The sequence below is a fragment of the Durio zibethinus genome, chromosome 18 (genome assembly GCF_047325235.1).
Source record: "Durio zibethinus cultivar Kanyao isolate XHJ-2024 chromosome 18, ASM4732523v1, whole genome shotgun sequence".
NCBI classification, from domain to species: domain Eukaryota; kingdom Viridiplantae; phylum Streptophyta; class Magnoliopsida; order Malvales; family Malvaceae; genus Durio; species Durio zibethinus.
Window position 1 is genome coordinate 16,001,833 of NC_143179.1, and position 14,294 is coordinate 16,016,126.

The 14,294-nt window shown below is 24.2% G+C and overlaps 1 pseudogene; it reads right to left on the bottom strand.

Annotated features, from left to right (window-relative positions):
• Positions 1–14,294, bottom strand: part of LOC149513764 (uncharacterized) — a 19,648-nt pseudogene continuing 5,354 nt past the window's right edge.

Consider the following 14,294-nt stretch of genomic DNA (forward strand, 5'->3'; position numbering starts at 1 on the left):
CTAAGGTCTAAGGAGACTAAAAAACTTAGAACTCTCATCCATTTCTATTTTAAGCCACCAAACTCTAATCTCATGAGATATTAATAAAAATACAGTTCATTTCTCCTTATTAACTAATAACTTCAGAGAGAAAAGTAAAGTTTGTTGGCTTTAGGAACTTCATCTAACAAGTTATCAAGTACTTTGATTACTTATAGAATGCCCTATGGATTCGTAAGTAGAGTAATACTAGAAGTAGCTTGACTCATATTATCAGTTGCACTGGATAATTTATCTATTTGGTTAAACAATTTTAAAGCTCCTCTAATAGACTTTGATAACTTTTTTTACTAGTTATAGGATGAGAAAATTTTGGATCAATGAATTTTCTCTTTTGGTGTGATTGTTGCAATGTTCTTGAAGTTAATATTGAAGTTCAAAAGTTTGATCATTTCTATATAAATCATTTGCATTCAATAAATTATCTACTATTTGATTGGGCATATAAACATCATTCATTGCAACTCTTTTTGCATGTCTTTTAGGTGTCAAATTATTATCCTTAGATAAATTGCTAGGAAATATACTTGAAGAAAGTACTCATGCTTTGTCACTGACGGTAACTAATCCTATAAACATTTGATCTAACTTGCCTCCTAATTCAAGATCAATACCTTCAATTCTATATTTTTAAGCTTTAGGCATAATCTTTATATAAGTTGATGGTATAGTAAGAAAATAAGAATAAATAAATAAGAAAAGTTCTAGTATAAGAATTTTTAATATACCTTTAGCCTATCCTCCTGCTATTTTTCAAAGGCATCAATTGTTCATTTTATAGGATTCTACCTTAAACTAGTATCTTTCCCTTTAAGCTTCTTTCATGCTTTTCATTGTTTCTTCAATAGATCCCACCTATTTTTGAGTTGTTTCTATGAATAAACATTACTTTATGATTCTCGAATTTGACAATTATTCTTAGCTATCTTTTTTTTTTTTAAAATGAGTTCTAAGTCTATTGCCATCAAAAATTTCTTTAATACAAAGATCACAGAATATTATTGCCAACCTTCTATCTCGTACTACTTTTGCCTTGTCATCTTAGAATGTTTTAGTAGCTTGAACAATCTTGTTAACCTTTTAGGTGAGATGGTGATCCAAGAGGGGAGTGAATTGAATTTTTTCAAATTCTTTCCCAAAAATAGATTTCAATATAATTCAATGGAAGATTAAAACCAATATCAAAATATGATGCAAATAATAATAAATTGATGATCTTGAAGCAAATATAAACTATAATCAAAGTAAAGAAATATGGATAGAAAAATCAAATACAAGGATTTGTAGAGGTTCGATCTTTCTCCACAATGCAACTACGTCATTTTTCTTAGTTGTTTGCACCAAGATTTCAATCTACTAATCCTGAATTGAGAATATAACCCTATCTTTTTTTTTTTATAAAGTTTAAGATAGAAACTTCTATCCTTACACAATTAAGGGATATTTCACCCCTTACTTACAAAACAACCTAAATGATTTTTAAAAATTAAAATACCTCTAAAGGTTGAGTGTTTGCTTAATAAAATACAAAAAAATTTGATAAATGAACAACAACAATGATCTGGATATAACAAATACAAAGATATAGACTTTAAAGCTCTAAAACTCTTGATTTTTTTGAGAGCATAAATATATAACTTATTTGATCTTGCTCTCTTAATTCATCAATTATCTTGATGTGTTGGAATGTCCAATTTATAGAGAAATTGAATAACTAGCCGTTGGTGTTGGTTTGGAGTTGAAAAAAATGTTAAAGCTTGAAAAACTAGCCTTTGGAGCTTTTCTGGGCATAAGGGATCGATCTTGTGCCTTACTTGATCGATCCTTTTTTGCATGGGATCATCCATTTTGGTGTTTTTCAAATCTATTTTATTTTTGTAAGAAAAATCAATCGATCTATTACAAGAGAGGATCGATTGGTTTAGCTAGAGGATTGATCTTGTAACTCAGGGGATCAATTCGATCAAGCTGAGCAGTTGTCTATTGTTTTACACTCTACTAACTAATTTAATCATATCTTAAGTTATAAAATTCCAAATCAAAACCGTTTAAAGATTTAAAAACTAGACTTAAAAGGCTTTATATCCATATAAAATTTATCACCTAATTCATTGTATATGAATTATAGTGAATTTTTAAAACTATCCCTTATGTAGTTTTTAGACAACTACAAAATGTCTAGTAAAAATTCAAAATCTTTTCTTAAAAAATTTGGATTTTGATTTGTTTCATCCATTAGAAACAGACTCAAAGAGCTTTTCAACTATATAAAATTCAAAGATTAAAAGTTTGTGAATTAATAAAAAAAAAACAAATTCAATGTTGAAAAACTTTATTCTTGTAAAACAACTTTCTTAAGTTAATCTATTTCTTAAAGCCAATATTATCAAAATTGTATTGAGTCCAAAATGAATAAGTTCACTTTAAAAACAACAATTTGACTTTCATTTAAACTCAAATAAATAATGTTTAAAGATAATTTTGATTTCAGAAATAAGAAAACATGAAAAAAGGTTTGTTTAAACTTTAAAAATCATATTATTTACTTAGTACCATAATAATAAAACTTAAGAATATGTACTAAATAAATTTTTTTTAAATTTTGATCAAGCTTTATTTAGCTTAATGTTTTGTTATTTTAAAATAAAGATTAATTCAACGCTAACAATCTTTCCCTTTTTGATATGATAAAACTTAAAGATAAATTTGCTTGATAAAATTTTTTTTAAGACATTTAAGATTTTTGAAAAGCATATTGAAAAGCTCCTTTTAAATTTTGCATGGCAAAACTCCCATTTAATTAATGCATTCTAATCCAACACAACTCAAAAAATATATGTTAGTCAAATATATCAAATAAGCATAATCAAACATTTGCATGTTAAGCACAAGCAAATTTGTTCATATGATATTTCTTTTCCTTTTTGTCATAGTAAAAAGGCATGAACATATTAACGAGCAAATAAACACAAAGAGGTATCATTAACAAGTATATTCATAATACGTTTCTTTCTCTTTTTGTTTAAGCTATTTATACCAAATGTCAAAACTTTAACCTAGTTGCTATAAACATATAAGAAGAAATATCTATAAACTCTTTCCCTTTTTGTCATAACAAAAGAAAGAGAGATCAATTCAAGGTATGAGATAAAATGTTTGATACCAATAATATTAAGAGTATTTTGAATGTATGTAATCAAGTGTAATATACACAACGAAGTTCACATACATGTACTCAAGAACAAAAGTATAAATGTGTTCAATTTAGACGTTATAGCACAAAATTATTCATTCAACCTAGCTATATGAAATTTATGAGCAAAACGATAATAAATGATATGCAACCTACTTATAAATTATGTTATCATAAGATGTGTTTAGAACCTAAAACATCAATAGCAATTAAGTATAAATTCAAACATATGCATTCAAACTCATATCAATTGTTAAAGATATACTATCACAAAACATATCAATTGTTACCATAAAATAAATCAAGCAAAATTGTATTCCAAGATTCCTCTTCCTTTCAAAATAAGGATTAATCAATTTAAGGTACACATAATTTTACATGAAAGGTACAAGCTATATCAAATATAGGCACATAAATAAGTATCCATGAAAATTTAAAAATTCTTTAACAATTTTGATACCGATTATTAACAATTGTTAGCTATTTTGTTTACAAACTTTCAAGGATCATAATATATTTCAAGCATATGAAAATTTCAATCAATACATGCATAATAGCATTCTTTCATAGGCATATCCTATCCAAAACAAATATTCAATCATTATGTTATAGCAAAGAATTATACAAGTATGATTTTTCAAGCATGATGAACACATATGCTATAACAAAGAAATAATGAAAGCATAATTATTCAAATATATTCATATTTATTTCAATGCCTAGCAATGAACTTAATCTAAACATAAGCAAGTATCTAAATATATATTTCAATCAAAATCATACAAGCATATGCAAAAATATTTCAAATCACATATACCAATATACTAATAAAGATACAAATATTTAAACATAATGTGGTATATGCCATTTTCATAATCTTAATCAATGAACATGTTCAAAAAAATCAATCTATTTAACTCATATATGTCCAAAGATTCAAATGAATATTCAGGCAATCAAAACTATTAATCAAAGCAATCAAGGCATGAATATTAATCAATTCAAGCATTTAACAAAGTTAAGACAAATTCTATCAAGTAGTTTGGTGATTAATTTATGCAAAATGTTCACAAATTCAAACATAATATCTCATTTTTGCACATATCAAAGCAAGCATTTATCAAATCATGCATTAAATATTATAAACCATAGGTACATAGCATAGATTCAATACAATTACATTCATCCTTATTAAGTTATATTGTTGTGCTCATCGTAGTTGAGTGAGGTTTTGAATCTTTCATTCCACATCATTTAAGCTAGTTTTTTTATATATTTAGGCTTCATTGATGATGATGACTTATTTTGCTTGTTTCACTTAAAATCCAAAAAATGTAAGTTCATTCATACTCATTTCAAGTTTTTCTAGCATAGACTTAGAAAATTTTTTTGACAAATAATTTTCATTAGAAGCATCAAGAAAAATTAATTGATAAAAATTATACCAATTGTTAGAAAATAAATTCATTATTTTAAGTCATTATAGGCAAAAGAAATTTTGTTCACTACGCCCAATTTTCCAATTGGAAATGAGATATATATATATATATATATATATAAACTTAAGCTAAAGACCATGCATTAAGTTAAGCAACAAATATCATAATATTGGCACTAAAGCTAAAATTTTCATGTAATGTGCAAAAATCAAACCTTTTAGATCATTCATGAATACAAAATAGACATATTCAATATTCATATACATTAAATAAATCATCAAAGAATATATGAAAATCAATTTGAGGCCCAAAAAAATTTAAAAAACTCAAGAAAGCATATTTATCATAAAAAACATCATCAAGAAATTTTCATCACTAAAACATAAATATGTCTACACAAATTATAGGTTATAATCAATAATGACTTAAGCTAAAAATAAGCATCATAAGAAAATCATTTACTTAAGTCATGTTACAACCATGTCAAACTAAGCAAAATAACATTTGTCACATAAGCACACATATTTGATAAAAGTAATAGATGAACCAATAATATCTATCCTTTAAGAACAAGTAGTTCATCAATTCAAAATCAAAATAAAAAAATGGGATAAAATAATTAAGCACGAGATCCAAAATATTTTACAAAATTAATAAATCAATTTAGCACAAGAGTAAGTATATTTAAAAATATTTTAAAAATCAAGAGATAAAAAATTTAAGCACTATCAAATTACAAGGATTAACGTCAAGTTTAATCAATGATTATATAAGCATATATCTTGACCAAGATCATAAATAAACTAAGAATCAATATATATTTTTTAAGCATAAAATGTTCATCAATTCACCAACATCACAAATCAAGAATCAAAACAATTATGTATAATACAATCAAGTTTAAGAATTCATAAGATCCAAGTATTATAAACAAATTGAGTAGTTTTAAACATCATGGTTAAATAGGTATGTTCAACAATCATAAATCAATATGCATAATAATCACAAAATCATTTCTATCAAGTCAAAATTATTCAAACAAATATATTTATGCAAAATACCATAAGATAAATCATTCAAAGCTTAATATTTTTAAGATTTTATTTTTAAAATTTTGAAGCTCATTTTTACTTGAAAAAGACTTTAATAAATCTCATAACTAGTCAAACTTATTTTTAACCATCTTGTACTATTCCAACAAGTTTTAAATGACAAAGCAAAGTTATTCAAGTAGTCATTTGGCCTTAGAAATAAAAAAATCAAAATGTCAATTCTTAAACCTATATTTCCTTGAAAAAGGCTATTAAGATGGGCAAATATGTTTAAACTCATATTGAAGCTCTTAAAACCATTTAGAAAAGTTTTATATCACACTTTGAAAAAAATCCAAATGGTTTTTATGCCCATAAATGTTCAAAAACAAAATTTGATATTTTAAACTCCAAAATCTTTTGAAACTTGCATGTAACACTTATGAAAAATTGAGACTATTGTAAGTTATTAAGTTTTCTTTGTTTGAGCAAGTTTAAATTATTGAATTCAAAATATTCAAATTAATTTTACAATTAAAAGCTCACTAAAACAAAATTTTATATTTTAAAGCTTGATTATAGTAAAAATAACTTTTAAAGCAAAATATAAAATTTTAAAATCATTAAGCTTTGAGTGTTCCCCCTAAGTTTGTACATAAATATAAAAATAATTAACCACATAACTTAATCACATCAAGCATATATAAAATACATCTCAAGCATTAAACACAATATCAACAAGCATATGTGGATATGTATTTCTTTCAAAATAATTTAGAATCAATCAAGATATATCAATAAAACATATAATAATTTAGCACTCAAAATTCATCAAGATTAGGTAACCAAATTCAAATTCATAAAAATTTAGAGGTTACTATTCTCCATTGTGTGTCTAGAGTTCCAATTTTAAATATCACATTGTAGCTTCTTGTTCTAACACACCTACAAGAGACTATCTCATTTGATTTTTGATACACAAATTGTTTGGGTCTTTAAGTGTTAAACACCAAGTCTCTTGTTTCTTTAGGAACCCATACTTATCTAATTCTAAATGTGACTTTTCTTCTAATAGGATAAGTAGGTATAATATGACTATGAAAATGACAAAAAATACATTTAATTATTTTAATATTTAAACAAGCCTTGAAAATATTTTATTTTTCATTCATCAATTCATCAAATTTTTTTTTCAAATCAAAATTTTTTTTTTTTGAAAATTCATTTCTATTTTGAAGGGTTTTAAAATCTATTTTCACCTTTTTATTTTCTTTTTTCAAAACATTTTTTGCATTTATCAAAAACTCATTCTCTACATTCAACATTAAAATCATTTTTTTATATTTTAAGTAAATATTTTTAAACTCAATTACTAGCTCATTATAAGCATATTGTAACTCATTAAAAGTATAAGAGTTTGAATCATAAGAGTTAGATGTTAATTTCGATTTTTCAATAGTCATGAGATATGATGTATGTTAGTTAGAAATTTATCTTTCATGTACGTCATCCAACTTTCTTCGTATCATTTGAAGTGAAGCAATTTAAGATCAAGTTGAAGTTGTGGGAGTTAAGAGTTTTATAGAGTAAGCACTTGGCCTTAGCATCATCCATCACTTGCTTTAAATAGTTTACATCATTTGAAAGAATTTCAAGCCCTTTTTCTATCAAATTTCAAGCTCTAAAATCTTGAGCCATTATGAATACTTTCACCCTCATTCTTCATTTTACAAAATTTATATTTATTGAACATGAGAGCTTTGAGGATTATCTCACTATCTTAGAATCAAAATTAAGCTATAAGATCTTTACTTAAGGTGGTTAAACCTATAAAAAGATACCAAGGCTCTAATACTAATTGTTAACTTTTTAGGTGAGATGGTGATTCAAGAGATGGTGAATTAAAATTCTTTAAATTTTTTCCCAAAAATAAATTTCAACATGATTCAATGAAAGATTAAAACCAACATCAAAATATAATACAAATAACAATAAATTGATGAACTTAAATCAAACATAAACTATAATCAAAGTAAAGAGATAGGGATAAAAAAATCAAACACAAGGATTTATAGAGGTTCATTCCTTCTTCACAATGCACCTATATCCTCTCTTTTGGTTGTTCACACCAAGACTTCAATCCACTAATCTTAAATTGAGAATATAACTTTATCTTTTTTTTCCTAAAGCTTAAGATAGAAATCTCTACCTTTATACAATTAAGAAGATACCTTACCTCTTACTTACAAAACAACTCAAATAATTTTTACAAACTAAAATACTTCTCAAGGTTGAGTGTTTGGCTAATTAAGTATAAAAAAAATTGATAAAGGAACAACAACAATGATTTGGATACAACAAATACAAAGAAATAAACTTTAAAGCTCTAAAACTCTTAATTTTTTTTAAGAGAATGAATATATGACTTATTTGATTTTGCTCTTTTGATTCATCAACCTTTTTAGTGTATTGAAATGTCCAATTTATAGAAGCATTGAAGAACTAGCCGTTGGGGATGGTTTGGAGTTGAAAAAAACATTGAAGCTTGAAAAACAAGCCTTTGGAGCTTTTCTGGGCATAGGGGATTGATCTTATGCCTTACTCGATCGATCATTTCTTGTAGGGAATCGATCCATTTTGGTGTTTTTCAAATCTATTTTATTTTTATAAGAAAAATCAATTGATCCGTTCCAAAAAAAGGGATCAATTGGTTTAGCTAAAAGATCGATCTTGAAACCCAGGGAATCAATCTGGTTAAGTTGGCTTGTTATTTTCTATTTTGCACTCTACTAACTAATTTGATCATATCTTGAGTTGTACCATTCTAAATCAAAAATCATTTAAAGATTTAGAAACCAGACTTAAAAAAGTTTCTATCATATAAAATCAATCGCCAAATTCATTGTATACAAATTATAGTAAATTTTTAAAATTACCCATTATGTAGTTTTTAGACAACTGCAAAGTGTCTATTAAAAATTCAAAATCTTTTTTTACAAAATTTGGATTTTGATTTTGTTTCATTCATTAAAAAGTAGACTCAAAGAGCTTTCCAACTATATAAAATTCAAATATTAAAAGTTTGTGCATTAATACAAAAAAATACAAATTAAATGTTGGAAAACTTTATTTTTGTAAAACAACTTTTTAAAGTTAATCTATTTTTCAAAGCCAATATTATTAAAATTGTATTGAGTTCAAAATGAATAAGCTCACTTTAAAAATAATTGGACTTTCATTTAAACTCAAATAAATAATGTTTAAAGATAGTTTTGATTTAAGAAATAAGAAAATAGGAAGAAATGTTTGTTTAAACTTTGAAAATCATATTGTTTATTTAGTACCAAAATAATAAAACTTACGAACATATACTAAACAAATATTTTTTAAAATCTTGATTCAGCTTATTTAGCTTAATGTTTTATCATTTCAAAAAACGAATCAATTCAAGGCTAGCAAATGTTAACATTTTTCATCTATCATATATGATATGTTTCAAAATATTAAAAAAATCAATATAAAAGTATATGGTAAATAGTCTAGACAATAAATATTTTTCATAAAGTAGATAGTAAATAATCTAGACAATAAATTTTTTCATCTATCATATGTAACATGTTTTAACTATTATTTGAATGCAATTTAAGCTTATATGAAATATGAATAAACTTATGCTAATATTCGTGGGTAATTTTTTTGTGATTAATTCAAGAAAATTACTTTGCTTGACAAATTAATTTTTTTTATTTAGCTTGACACCTTAATTAATTATATATCAAATTCTATATTTGCACATACATATAAAAGTATATATAATTTTGAATAAGGATTAAGAATTAAAATGAAAATGAGCACTGAGGATGTGAATATATGTAAGATTTAGTACAAGGGAAATTCACCCCCTATTTTAGTCAAAATACTAAAATAAATAAATAAAATAATTAAATTTTAGACTTTATTTATTAGATTGGAAGAATTAGTAATTAATTAATTATTAAATGTAATTAGCAACAAACAACAAAAACCAAAAAAAGTAGCATTTAGGTATTAATAGTACGTAGTATTTTATTTGAAGTAGAAGTGGTCACATGAATTGCATATGCTACATAAAAACAATAACTCAACCCTTAGCCCAACATAAGTTAATTAAAGTAACATAAGCAAAAACAAAAAGAGTAACACAAGTGAAAACAAGACTAGACTAAGCATGTTCAACACCATCAATCACATGATCTGTTTCAAGATGTTAAGGGAGAATGAAAATGATATTCATCGATTTAATTTGTTAAGTGGTCTATATCCTATCCTTTACAAACAACATTTATGACAAACCCATTTTGTAATAAGTATAATGGAATTTAGTTCATATATTCTAATTTATTGAAGGAATATTTCATTATTAAGCACATTTTTTTTCATTTTAAAACAAAATAAAGCCCTTGATTTTGTTTGTTGATCATTAAAGGAAAGCTTATTTTCCAATAGTCTGATATAGCCTATATTTTATACTAAACAATTATAACATTCCTCTAGCTCCATTTATAGAATATCATTAACATCGTACAATCTTGCATATGCATATGATTCATTATCCCTATAACAGCCAAAAACATTGAAGACTGATATCCTATATGATTATAAATTTTAAGAAATATTGATCTTTTACCCTACTTTCCTAGAAACTCATTACTCAAATATCATTTTTATCCTTTAAAACACTAATCATCTTTGATAATCTAAAAATTACAAATCTTAAATTCAAAACTCAAATAATAAATAATTTTATACTTTAAATTGATATAAAAAACAAAAATAACAAAAAATCAAGACAAAAAAAAGTATTTTCATACCTTAACCAAAAAGGGGTTTAGCCACAACAAAAGTATTTTGCAAGTATTTAGTGAATAAACTAGTGAATAGTTACGTAGTTTAACTATTTAGGTATATGTAAATATAGAGATAAAAATTTATTAATTGAGGATATTTTTGTCAATAACAAATAATTAATTTGGTATTTGGTCATTTTATTTCTAAACCATAATTTTTCAATCACAACTGCATCTTTCAACTAGCTTTTGTGATTGCTTTCTTTTAACTATCAAAAAGTGCTTTTAGCACAAACTAGTATATTTAACATTGCTTTTGCATTCAAAAGCTACGTTTTGAAACCCAAACATAATGCTAAACAAGGCCTTTTGTGTCTAATCTGATGCCTAAACCCCAAATTTCAAAACTATGTTTATATTTAGCCTATAATATTTATATTAAATAATTATTATATCTATACTTTATTTATGTAATAAAATGTTGGCTCACTTTTGCATGAAAATTTTTCAAATAGTTAGAAAAATTTTTTAAATTGAACTAATAATAGAAAAATAATTGTGGCAAAAAATAATATAAAAATAAAATTTAATATCAAAGGTAATTATTTTAAGGGTTAATATGTAAAATGGCCCCTATACTATACATGTCCTATTAGTTTTGTACTTAAAACAAATAAAATTCGTAGTTAAATACTCTTATTTTCATTCCGTCAAGTACTTTGATACTTTGCATTATTATCTCTAGTTCAATTACTGACATAGCATGAATATTCAATAAAATTATGTCATGTGTCATAAATATTTGGTTATCGCCACTTCAGTTATTATCACTTAAGAAAAAGATTAAAAAAATAAAACTTGATTTTAAAAAAAAAATAAAAAGAAAAAAATTAAAGGATTGGAAAAAGAAGAGGATGAAGGAATGGGAATGAAATGCACCATTGGGTGGCCTAAGGCCAGATAAAGGCCTATCTACCTTAGACTTGATAGATCAACATCAACGCCACTTGTTTGAGCCAAATAATTTTGTTTTATTTCTCTTTATTCTTTTTATTTTTCCTTTCCTTTATTTATCCTTTTATTTTTTTTTATCTCATTTATATTTTATCTTCTTTCTTCAATTAACAAAATACAATTGTGTGAAAAAGGCACAAATTCAATCCCTGTAATGTTGGTGTCAATTATAGTCGAGTTGACCTTGCACTAATGATGATTGTTAAGATAAAGCTAAATTGACCCATATTTCTTCTCTATTTTCGTCTTTTTTTTCTTTACCTGCTTTCATTCCCCCTATCCATTTATTCTCTTTCATTCCTATGCTTTTATCTCATTTCCCTTATCCTTGTTGCTAATCTTTTTATCTTGTTTCTCTTTCTTTTTAATAAAATATAATAACCCTAGAATCAACTCATAATGCAAAAAAAAAAAAAAAATCTACAAAACTTAAAATTATTTAAAATAATTTCAAAGCTCCTATCCATGTCGACATCAAATCCACCAAAGGGTTCACAAAAAAAGAGTTAAAGTTACATAGTACATAGATTTTTTTGTTTATAAACATTTATTATTAATTGAACAAAAAAATTTTTGATTGCTTTGTGTAGACACCTAATTTTGTTCGGACACGTTCTAGTTAAAATTCAATATTTTAAGTCATGACTCAAGTTTTTTTTAAAAAGTTTTGAATCTCATGAGTAATTCAAGTGTTTTGAACAAGTTGATTTTTGACCTGATACTAAAAAAAAATGGTGGAAGTCAACATAAAGTCAAAATAACTTTAAAATTCAACTTGATCAAACTTGGTTAATTATGAACTTTTAAGGTAAAAAACTGATGGGAAAGTTTTGAAATAGTTTGAAATTAAGACCGTTAGTTAAACTCATGTGTTACAATTTTGAAAATTCTTCAATTAAAATTTTGGTCAAATCTGAGTCAAATTTGGTTAAATTTAGGCTCATTTGGTCAAATGGTAAAATTTTGAAAGAAATTAATCAAGAAACCTTTGGATTTGAACAAAATACCTTTTCGATTAAACTCGAGTCAAACTTGATCAAACTCATATCAAACCTTGCAAATTGAGTCGATATCTTGATTGGAATTAATTAAGACTTAATTTTAATAAAATTATGATTTGAAATCTCAAAAATCAAATTTTGGCCTCAAGCTAGCCATAAAATCTAAAAGTGCCTTTTTAGAGCATTTACTTAAACTTGATCAAAATGAGGCTAGATTTTGGGTGTGGGTGCAAATTTAGGTTTAGAGTTCCCTTCATAATTTTTTAGCATAGTAAAGTCAAGGGAATGGTATTAGAATGGAAAAATTGAAAGAAAAATGCGAAAAACCTAATTCGCTTAAAAGGGGTAAAGTCGTAATTTTATGGGGTAAGATCGAATAGCCCCACAAACATCTAAGAAAATGTGCTGTAAATTATATGAATCCTTAGATCTTGGAGCGTAATCATCCAATGGTCCACATTGCATACTTGGTCATCGAGTTTAGTAAAAAAAAGATAAACTATTTTCCACTATTAGATAAGATTGGATCTAATGCTTTGTCTTTAAGTAGAATATTGTAAGACTGATTGGTAAGCTTTTGGCAGCAATACACAAAAAATAAAGAAAAAAACAAAAAATTGGAAAAACTTAAAAATGTAGCTTTTTTTTTTCTCTTTCATGCATTTTTTATAAGTTAAATATAAAAACTGTCCCTAAACTATATGCTTTCTGTTAGTTTGATACCTGAATTTTATGAGTTAAATATAAAACTATTAGATTGGTACTTGAACTTTCAATCTGTTATCATGATGGCACCTAAGATTAATGTCATTAGTTAATGTTGCTAATGTGCCATAAACATTTAATAATATATAGACACGTGTAAAAAAAAAGTTCAGTTAATACGACATCAGCATAAAAAATTTCAAAATTTTTTTCAAATTTTAAAAACATTTAAAAAATTCTAAAAAATTTTTAAAATTCAAAAAATTCAAAAAAAAAATATTAAAGATACTAAAATATTTTTCAAAAAATAATTAATTTTTTAAAATTTAAAAAAAATACTAAATACTAAATAATTTTAAATAATTCTAAAAAAAATTTAAAAATTTTTTTAAAAATATTTAAAATTTTAAAAAAATTTTAAAATTTCAAAAAATTCTAAAAAAATAATAATTTCTTTAAAAAATTCAAAACAATTCTAAAAAATTCCTAAAAATTTCAAAAAAATTTTAAAATTTTAAAAAATATATGAAATATTTTTAAAAATTTTAAAAACTATGATCATTTTAAAAATTTAAAAATTTTAATAAAAAATGTAAAAAAATTTAAAAAATAAAAATTTAAGAAAAATTAAATTTTCTTAAAGTTTAAAAATACAAAAACTTAAATAACTAAAAATTAAAAAAATATATAAAATTTTTTAAAAAATTTTAAAATTTTTTTTAAAAATTAAATAATTTGAAAAGTTAGAAAAATTACAAAAAATAAAAAATAAAAAACTTAAAAATTTAATAAAAATCCAAAATATTTCAAAAAATTTTTTAAAAGTTCAAAAAATATATAAAAAAAATTAAAATTGTAAGATTCAAAAAATACAAAAAAGTTTTAGAATTTTTAAGAAAATTTCTTGCAAATTTTTAAAAAATTTTCTATTTTTTAAAAAAATTTAAGTTTTTTTATTTTAACTATTTTTAAGTTTTTTTGAAATTTTTTTAAATTTTAAAAAAATTTTAGTTTTATTAAAATATTCTTTTTTTAATTTTCAAAAT